Source organism: Fukomys damarensis, unplaced genomic scaffold (assembly GCF_012274545.1).
Source record: "Fukomys damarensis isolate Sample0158 unplaced genomic scaffold, DMR_v1.0_HiC HiC_scaffold_11, whole genome shotgun sequence".
Taxonomy (NCBI): Eukaryota; Metazoa; Chordata; class Mammalia; order Rodentia; family Bathyergidae; genus Fukomys; species Fukomys damarensis.
In genome coordinates this window covers 34,775,778-34,787,451 of record NW_022900923.1, presented here as the reverse complement: position 1 = coordinate 34,787,451, position 11,674 = coordinate 34,775,778, and positions in this window count along the sequence as shown.

Sequence of the window (11,674 nt, the reverse complement as noted above, 5' to 3'; positions counted from 1 at the left end):
ATGCCTTATTGTACCTAGCTGAAATATCTTTTAACAGTGTGCTATTTTACAAATACACTTTACAGTCTAATAATTTAAAATATATTCTCTAGTGATGGTAAGTAGGATTTCTTTAAATCATAAAAAATTAGAGTGAGAACTGAAACTCTCAGAATTTATAGGGAAGAGGATGGATTTTGGTGTATTGTCATCACACTATGCATTATAGAATATGTCTCTGACACAGTTAAAAGTAATCATAGTTTCAGCTGTCAGTCTGACTCAGCAAATTGTTCCTGTTTAAGAAAAAAATAATCTCTGAAGATGAAGATAAAGGAATGGATTCTTTGTTTACACTCACCAAATAGAGCCATTTCTAATTAACCACACAGTTGTTTTCAGGTAAAGAAATTCCATATACCTTTAAATGTTACATCTGCCTAGCTATTGTACCGTACTTCACCTTATATCAAAACAGTGACCCTCAAGATACCATCTCTCTGAATTAATGAAGGGTAGAAAGTCAACTCAACAAATCTTCCTGAAAGTACATTTAAGCAATGCAATTAGTCAAAGGGAAAGACTTTACTTTAAAATAAGCCAAAATGCAATGTTTTCTTGATTACTAGGAACAACTGTTTCCTTTCTCAGAGTTAAAGAAAGTAACGGCAAAGGTACTTGGAGGGTCGGTCACTCGAGTTCTGTCATTTTCCTATGGTTTAAAACATTTTGAAAAGAAACTTCACTCAGGGAAGAAAAGGGCTTCTACCGCTGCAGAAAAATCTTAAATCCTCTGCATTATATCTCACCGGTTATCACTGCCTTTGTAAGGCCTCAGATAAAGCAGAGACTAGACAGGGAGGAAACAAAGTGAACCAATGAAGTAGTAAGCAAAACACGTAGTTCAAGATCACACAACAGCACAGAATCTTCTTGATAGGAAATTTGTCATTATTTCTTTACTGTATAATTTTACTCTTCTTCTACAATTCATTGTCACATTAAAGGAATGTATTAGAAACATGTGACTATCCTTGCATATTAAGAAGCTGCTTGATTCTCCTGTCAATGAGAAGGAAGTGGTACTCTATCTCTGATAAATATCCCTGGACGTACCTGTTATAATTGGATCAAGGGTAGCCTCCTTATGAACTTTCATCAAAACTGTGATCCGTTAATATTTTCTATACCATTTTAATGAGTTTCCAGCCCACTTAATTATTCAACATTAAATTAGGGGATTTTTAAAAACATTAGTAAAGCTTTTCTCTTTTAAAATGAAATAATTGTATGCCTAATGTCTAATTTCTGTCTTGAACCAAGTGGGAATGAAGTGCCTCTGTATTACATGTTCTACTGCATCACAATGTTTATACTCTAAGAGCCATCAACCATATTTTAATTACTACCACTCAAAAGTATTTGAACATATTCATATACTTAAAAATACTTGTATATATATCAGAAAATATTCTGTTAGCTTGTCATAATTATGACTTAAACCACAAACTCATATTTCCACCTAACAATTGCCTTTGAAACTGAAAAAATAATACCTCATACCTCCATTATTGGTTTTAGATTTCCATAACAAATGGTTTGTAAAAATGGAAAATATGTTCACCCTTAACGATTTTGAATGTCATATTGATACACAACAAAACTGAATAACCACATTTTAAAACGGCCCAAATAAACACATAACCAATTGAATTTGCTCTAGACCAGAGATGTTTCAGGGTTATAGGTGTTAGTGCTGCAAAGTGGAGCCTCTCCAGCCGGGGCACTGGTATTCAGCAAACCTGAATTCCCCATGTGGGTGAATTTAACTATCAGAAATCTCCTGTGCTGACCGAAATTGCTCTGCTGTGATTTTATACAACAGAAACAGTTACTGTTTTCATTGATGGAAAAAGTAAAAACTGAATGGACAACACACATCATAATACCAAATTTATAGAGTCCTTTCAAAAGAAAAATAGAGCTCTTGGCCCACAATAATATTTAAAATAATTACGATTGAATTTCAAAGGAGACCTTAGGTATGAAGGTTTCAGACATCGAAATCACAAAAAGTATATAAAACAGTATTTGCTTTCATCATTTTTTGTTTTGTCTTCTCTCAAATGTTATAGAGATTCTCAAAATCAAAGATACTTTTGGAAAACATAATAAAAATGTCAAAATAAAAAAGATTAGAAACAAGAAGGATTTAATAGGCAGAGAAGAGATGATATATAAAATGTTGGGCAAGTCTGAATAATTGTTTTACTTATAAATAATAAATTTGCACAAGTTTTTAAATAAGCTAAAAAATAGTTTAAAAAGTAAAAAATTGGGGTCCGGGAGCTTAGCTCAATGGTACTGCTGCCTGCCTCATAAGTGCAAGGTGCCAAGTTCGATTCCCAGTACAACAACAACAAAAAAAGTAAAAAATTGGTAGATTAATCTTAGGAAAATAAAAATCTTTAAAGAATATTAAGCACTTCTAAAGTACTCAATCATTTACTCCAGTATACACACAGACACAAAACACACACTGACACATGTTAACCACAAATAAAAGATGAGAACAGATTTCATAGTATATTAGGCCAGACTTAAAAAGAATATTGTTAGCAATTCATTATATACAATTTTTCTAAATTTTGGAAAAAGATTAGAAATTATTAATAAATTATTTTACCACCATGTTTCAATAAAGTTGATATAAATGTTTAACAAAACTTTTGATTGAATCTTTACAAACAAATCAGTAACCCAATATATTGAGAGTACCAATACATTAACACGATGAAAGACATGGGTAAAATCTGTAACTGACTAGACAGGAAATAACTTTTATTGTTCTGTCTTTCATTTATCTTTCTTTTTGTATTAATCTCAATTTTCCTTATTCAAACCTCTTCTCAACTGTTTATGCATGTTTAGATGTCATTATTTTAGGCAGCAGTGAAAAGCTCAAGGAAAACATTATGAACAAAAGTTGGACTGTTTAATGTAATGGTTTTACCATAGACCAATATTGCTGGATTTTATAAAACAAAGATACTTAGTTCTTGTTTTGCTTACTATATTTCAACTTTTCCTATTCTTCTACATTAGTTACAATTTATACTTTAGAATTTCATAGCCCCAAATTATGCTAATTTATGTTTTATTTGTTTTCTTTCCCTATATTTTATTCATTTCTTGTTATACTAGTGGCACTTCCAAGAAACCAGAGACTACTACCTTTTAAAAATCATATCATTTGAATATAATTTGCCTTACATATTGAAAATCCATACATTAACATCTTAGGAGTCTAAAGGCATTGGATAAATTTTATGTATTCTAAGCATTTTAAAGCTATTAGATATTTGCAAACTAATAGTATTTGTGTAAATAATAATACTCCTCTAATAGCCTTCCTACCACACAGACAAAATACCCAACACCCACAATTTAAAAAAGAAAGATTTAACTGGCTTACATTTTCCATCTATAGTCATTTGGCTCCCAGGAAAAAACATGAGAAAAGAATGTGGAAAAGCAAATCCATTTTGTTCATACTATATATATTCATGTACAGTGTCCAAGTCGACACCACCATCACTTACCCAGACACACCCAGGACCATATTTTCCTAATCTATGTCAATGAAGTAGACATAGTTCTAATCAACTTCACATCCAAACACATCTTCTTAATCCATACTTAATATCCAATAAACAGCAAGCTCATAATGCTGCCTAACATAATACAGCCATCTGTATATGACCAGAAACACAATATTCCCTTCCCCAAAGTCTCAACAATTTCAGCATTTTTCAAGAATTCAAATACAAGTCTCTTGTGAGACTCACTGTAAACTCTTAGAACCTCTGTTTAAAAGAAGAATATCAAAAGAAAGTTACATAATCCCAAAATATAATGGCTCAGCATTTTCCTTTTAAAAGAAAGGAATAAGGAATTGAAAATAATCAGACCAAAGTGAAACAATAAGCTAGCAGGACAAATTAAGTCCTATAGCTTCATATCTGGTGCCTGGGGTACATGATATGAAAGTCAGTTTCACAGGGCATGGTTGGCCCCATCCCGATAGCCTGGCTGGCAGCAAGTCATGTAGCTTCTCTCTTAGGGACACTCCACATATGACCTGCAGCTGTTCTCAATAGATATGCCATATTACTGACATCTCCATTGTCTTGAGGTCTTCACTGAATATTTGACTTTATTCCCACAGATTCATGTAGTGCCCTCTTACAGCCTTCTTCCCTTTAATAAACATTTAATATTTCCTTTGAAATCTGGGAGCCTTCCTGACATTGCAAATCTTGAATTGTACATTCCAGTAAACCACCATCATGTGCACAATGCCAAAAGCCAAAGCAGCAGCTGGGGCCCTTGGGCTATAGCTGTAGTGACTTCTGAATGTTTAGGTGACTGATCAGTGAGGAACCAGTTTTCTAAAGCCCTTCACATTGAGAGTATAGTTCCATACAAGGCCCTTCACTTCAAGAGTACAGAGACTCTCAAATGAAAAGTTTATGTGATGGCACCCTTGAATCTATGATGGCTGAGGTCTTGCTGATTTCCTGAGACACTCTCAAGTCATTTTCTTCTTGTTCAAGTACAAAGAATCTACTTTCTTTTTTATCTAATCTCTTTAAAGGGTACACATCCTGGGCCCAGATTTTACAATTAGTTCCTTCTGGGCCAAAATTTAAAATCTCCAGTTCAGTACCTGTTGTTTCTCCTTTCAAATATGGGATTGCACTAGGTCTTTCCATATGAAAGAACTCTTATTTAAATTTAAAAAGTAAGAAAAAAAGCTGTAAAATTTTCAAGTTTTTCTCCTGTGACTTTGGCCTCTGATTATTATTACAAACCTGGCTGAAAGCAGCCAGAAGTACCTGTACCACAACCTCAATACTGGGCTCTCTTCAAATTTCCTTCCCAGAGTAATTAGTCCACTGCCCCTAATATGAGTATTCTGCAAAGTCTCAGGACATGGACCAAATGTAGACAAAAATTTTTTGCAAGAGTATAACACACATGTCCTCTAGTTGAACTACCAACAGAGTCTTTGTTCTAACTGAAATCTCTGAGCCTGAGTTTTTCTGTCTACATTCCTATCAGTATTCTGATCTTCTGAACTCCGATCAGAATCATGCTGCATTCTAAAGCTTCTCAAAGCCAGCATCTCCATACCTTTGCACAGTCTTCCAGGCAACTACTTCCAAAGCTAACACACATGATCAGTAAAATCATAGCAGTGATCCCACTCCCATATTAATGAGCTCTCCTGTGATTGAGACACAATACCTGACAACATAATTTAAAGAAAGGGTTAATTGACTCATTCGTTGAGTCTATAACTGGCTGGATCCAAGGCAAAATAAATCATAGGAGAAGGACATTGAGGAGCAAAACTTCTTAGTTTGTAGCAGACAATAAGCAGAGCAGGGAAATTGCTTCTGAGAGGAATGGGTGAGGGACAATATACTACCCAAGTTCACACCTCTATGAGCCACCCATAAACACCCAGCAATGTACATTACTGATCTTCTAGGCACTTCTTAATTTCAGGATTAAGGCTACAACTGCTATCAAAAATTGCAGTAGTCACAGATAATGTAAATGTAAGAAACACTAAGGATGCATTACTCCACTGAAGGAATAAAGGAACTGCAGTATAAAAGAATCCATTTTTATAACTCTAAAATCTAACCACAAGTATATAGCAACCAGGGATGTCCTTAATGAAGAAAGAAGCTGCTAAAGTTTGATATGAGAATATCATGGAGATTTGCTTGCCTACTTACCATTCCCCATTACACAAAGGAAGGTCATCATATAGAGGATAACCCATGCTCCTTTTGAGGCTTTCTGATGCCAGAGAGGTAAGATATTCCTTATTATAAAATAATTATCATTGTGCACTTTGAACTCTCTGGCTGTTCTCTTGGGAATATGCTTGAATTTGTCACTATTTTACCCCTTGTAGAAATCTCTGTGTTGGAATAACCTGATAACAATTGTCAAAAGCATTGAAAATCCTATACTAACTACAGCTACCTGTGACAACACACAACAGTTGAGACCAGCACCAAACAAACCAACACAGGAAGGAAGAGGTAGGAGAAGATATATTGGGAAGTAAATATTTTCTGAGAACTCTGTCATCTATTAGGGATCAGAAAACTACACCCATGACCAGTGCTAGGTGAATAGTTACAAAAGACTGAGAAACTGACAAGCTTTTTAATTCCTGCTAGCACTTATGCTGAAGTATGTAAGAACTGAAGGCTAAAACACGTATTTAAAAACTGCGGCTAAGTACTGAAGAATAGCTAATGAAAATGAAGTTTTAAAGAAATAGTGGCTGAAAATGCATCAGATTTGTTGAAGACAGTGATCTACTTTCAGGAAGTTCAGTGATTTCCAAGATGCGGCTAAGGCTAACATAATAAACTCACAACTATTCACATCAAGACATGTTATGTTCAAAGTATTTGAAATACAGAGGAATCTGAATGGCAGGAAAAACAAACTAGTTTTTTTGCCCTCAATAACATTACGAGCTAACTTCCCTTCAGAAACCATGGCGGTCAAAAGGCAGTGACACATAATATTTAAATTGCTGAAAGAAAAGAAAATCTTAAACAAGAATCCATACCTACTTTAACTAACTTACAAACTGAAGAAGAAATAAAGCCATATCAGATAAAAGCAAAGGGACTTTCCCTATTACAGAAATGTTAAAGGAATCTTTCAATCTGAAGTCAGAATGTTAGACAGTAACTCCAGGCAACACAAGAAATAAAAAAAATGTAAGTGATTCTACAGAAGAATGTAAAATGCAGTATTTTAATTGGTTTGCAAAATGGTTTGAATTACCATTTTTTTATTATTTAAGGTGTGACTAAACAATAATTATAAATCTACATTAATGCACACATTGTATAAAGATATTATTTATTATAATAATAATAGAAGGAGAAATAGGACAGAGATATATATATATAGAAGTACAGATTATCTGTACTATCACACTTATTAATTCAAACCACCTTCTTAAAATTTTAAATATCTTTGTACAGTATTCTCTTGTAGCCATCAAGGAAGGATTTTTTTAAGTACAGAAAAAGAAATGAAGGGCAGGGAATTAAGCTCAGTGGTGCTGCCACCTGTTTTGCAAATGCAAGGTCCCGAGTTCGATGCTTGGTACTAAAAACAAAACAAAAACAACAACAACAGCAACAACAAAAAGAAAGAAATGAAAAGGAGTCAAAGCCAGAATTTGGCTTAGTGGTGACATCTCCTGCCTCACAAGTGCAAGGTCCTGAGTTTGATCCCCGGTATTAAAAAAAAAAAAAAAAAAAAAAAAAAAAAAAAAAGAAAGAAAAGAGAAAAAGGAGTCAAAATGATGACTTTAAAAAAAATCAATAAACATCTGTATTAATTTAAAGGAGAAAATGGTAAAATGACAAACTCTTTTTAGCAGTAACTGCTTTGTAAGTACATGGTATAAATTGGACTATGAAACATTTGTAGTCAGTTATACACAAAAGGCCCATTGGATGACACTTCGGGAAATTATCAATTTTTCCTAAGAAAAAGATAGAGGAATTCAGCTTTGGCCTCATCTTTCTAGGTTGTTGTTTTACCCATATATGAAATTAGAACAACAACTATTATCTTGAAATCCTTTTCAGAATGAAAACAACTAATGAAAAATGAGCACATTTAGATTTGTGACTTCCTCTACTATAAGGATATATTTCTTTATCATTTAAGCTAATTTTATTTAGTATTATTTGCTGCTGAAAACATCTCCAAACATAAAATTAAATTTAATATATCAAAAGCAATTCTAGAAAACTTAAGCAACAGACTTGAGATGTGGTAACTATTAATCAGGAAAGTCTGAATGTTATAAACTCCAAGTATACAAAAAGAACTATTTTGTATGAAAATGCAGAAAATGAATAAAATATTGTACGTTGGACTTGTCCTTACCATCACATCTGATAAAACGTCTGAGAATCCTTTCATGGAATGATTTTCGAGGCTTGGGATAGGACTTACAGTGTAATAAAGTAAAGTTTAATTTAGAAAGTATACAGATTTCTATGAATTTTCTCACATGGTTTCTGGATTGAGAATTTGTATGGCTTGTCTTCAAGTGTTTATCAGTGTAACATGTAAGATATGTTCTGAAGAAAATGAGTCAAAATGATTTCTGGTACTACAAGCTCAACATGAAGTATTGGATGAAGTCTCTTCTCAAAGATTCTGGGAGGACATTTCTTACAGCAGATACAGAAATCACATTTTTAGGAAAAATTTATTTCAAAGATAAGTCATGGTTGCCTTTAATTATGTATAGTAATAAATCTTTGTGAACACATTACTTTGTTTTGGTGAAAACGAACTCCCAGGCATAAATTCTCTTTCCAGGGCAGATAGTCTAAAGAGTTAATTAGTTGATTCCATTTTAAAATAAAAACTATACAGTCTTAGGAAAAAATATATACCTAATCAAAGGTAATCACAATTTTCCATGTATAAAAAGCATTGTAAATTGAAAAACATTTAAATATGCTAAAAATAAAAGGTCTAGGAACATCAAACTAAAATTATCAAAGCACTGCAAAAGGGCTTCTATGTCACCTTCAATTTTTATGATGAAATATAAAATGTTAATTCTAAAAGAAAAACTATGTCTTTACATGACATGAGCACATGTTTTTTTGTTGTTGTTGTTGTTTGTTCGTTTTTGTACCGGGGATTGAACTCGGGTCCTTGGGCTTGCAAGGCAGGCCACCGAACCCCTGAGCTAAATCCCTGGCCTGAGTATATGTTTTACATAGCTGCATTTGTCAACTTTTATAATCACTTGAAGTTTTACAGCTTTGTAAAATGATTGGAGTAAAATTAAATTGAGTTCAATTCCACTCTCTTTACTTAAGTATAGATTCTCATAACTCCATTATAGGGTTCAATATGTTAAGTGAGTATTAAAAGAAAAGCTCTAAAACAAACAAAACTGAAAATTCAAACCAAAGCTAATACAACCTAGAGACAGAAAGGCACACATCATAAAAGTAGAGAATCCTTCCACTGTTCTGCTTCAGCGAAGCCTAAAATACCAAGAAACAAGAGCAAATTATTTAAAGTTTCACTGATATGCAGAAATCATATAGTCTGTTAATTAGATAAGTTTAAGAAAGCATGTTAATAAAAAGTTATTAACACTTTTACAGGAGTTCTACTTTGCTGATTCCCACAGAATTAATAACAGTTTATGATTTTTTAAAAATATATATTTTTCTGTAGTAGACTTTTTATTATCAGCTAATTTGAACAAGTTATTTCCCTTATGCGCTTTTCCATGGCAATGCAAAATTGATCCACAATTACATGTGAAAGATACTGAATATTTAGCTCACAGCATCATAACTTTTGTGGCTCTCCACTTCTAGCCCTTCCACCATTCTGCCACCAAGAAAGGACCGAAACTTCTAAAATGTGAGCCAAACTAAACTTTCCCCTTTTAAGTTATGATTTTAGGTATTTTATCCCAGGAACAAGGATGGTAAATAAGAGTGTAACTTATGTTATGGGTTAATTCTACAAATTAACCCATAACATAAGTAATCCTTCTCATTTGAAATACTAGTACTGCTAAAACTATTAATCCAATCTCTCTGACCTTTCTTTTAGTGTTGGCAAACAAAAAACACTTTACTTGATAATGCATCCTTTTAGCACTTCACTTAATGATTTTATATTAATGTCTGTTAAATTATTTAAAACAGTCAAATTAAATGAGCACATTCAGCCATTTAAAACTTACTTGTATATAGGAAATACTTAGAGATAAAAAGAAAAGCCAAAAGGACACGGAGATTCAATGGCTTAAATGTCCTAAATACAGAAGCAACAGAATAAAATGCTTTCAGATCACATAAGGGCAATCTATTAGAGGTGATGATAATTAAACATTTGATTTATCCCAATAATACTGAACTAAGAATATGTGAAGATTCCTTTGCAAATCTAGCTGCTTCAAGAGAAAGAAAACTGAAATTCCATTCCTTATATTGAAAGTCAGTAGCAGGATTTTCATAATACAATTCTAGCTAACACTTAATATCTATGTGAGTCTAAGCCAAATACTGTACATACAGTGCTTAAGTTTCTTTTCATGGAAGTCTTTTGAACCTGTCCTGTTGCCTTCTGTATTTTGCCTAAGAAGAAAATGTGATTCAGAGAAATTAAGTAACTATTCAAGGTCATGAAAGTATAAGAATACAGAGCAGAAATGGAAAGCAATTAAAACACAATACATCAAAAATATTATGGCATTAAATTTCAACAAAGGATAAAGGAATCAACTGAACCTAATCAAAGCTTTCAACTTTAAATGGCGACAAGAAACAGTATAAAACCTATCACAGTTGATTAAAATGGATTAGGATTCACCTGTTTATGTAAAAGTTACCAAGAAAATATGCAATCATGATCATGAATCATGCTTATAGTGTGTAGCGTCCACACCCTGCGTTATGACAAAAGTGGTCCTCAATTTGCAACCATGTACTAGTTTAGATCTTTAATCCTCCCCCCATCCAATTGAAACAATAAAACTAGTGCTGCTAAGTGATTAATGACACTTCAGTTTTTGGAAGACAAACACCTGAATAAAAAGACTAAATACTACCTGAAATGTATAAAACAAATATTTCCAATTAAGAGTCCTGAGTTTAATTTATTCCATTTAAAAGACATCAATATTTATGTAAAATATGTGTATAAGGATCACAGGTTAAAGCTCTCAGTCATTTAAAATATTTAAAAGAAACTAAAATCATTATATTTGTAAATAAATTTTTAAAACATAAGGCATTCTTAAAAATGATACCACTTGTTAAATGTGTTTGAATTTAACCTATCATTAATCAAGAATCATGAAAAACGATTGTTTCGTATATGTAAAATGGCTAGACTTTTAACAGAATAAGAATGATGATATGGCATCTACTAAAATCCAAAACCAGGTGAAGAGGTACATAAGCCAATTAATAAGTAACCTTGATTCTACAAATAAGTAAACAAAAGAAGAAAAGAAAGGAGGGCCAGGGAAATGCAAGCAAATGGTGCAAATAGAATGCACAATGATTGTAGGAGAAAGTCCAGGTACTTAACTAGTTAAGCAGTATTTTTTTTATCATCTTATTTTTTCTCATCGAGTTTATTGGTATTTTTTAGGTACACAGTACAGTTACATCCACCATTGGGATCTTGTACCTCTACATGACAGGTCTTGGTTCTCATTTTTTCCCCTTACCCCTGCCCTCCCTTCACCTCCTCCTCACTTCCCTATTTACAAAAACTTTTTTTTCTATTTTTTTCATTTTCTCATATTTTTTCTTTTCCCTTATTCCTTTCCCCTCTCATTCCCACTTCCCCTACACCTTTAACCTTTTCTTCCTATCTCACACTGTCAATTATGCCATTTGGATCTTATTTACACTTTTAGTTTTTCACATCAGAGAAACTATTTGGTATTTACCCGTGACTTATTTATTTCACTTAAGAGTATGACCTCAATATCTAACCATTTTCCTATGAATGACTCTAATTTCTCATTCTTTATGGCTGAGTAGTATTCCATTTTATAGCAAAATGACATCTTGTTTAT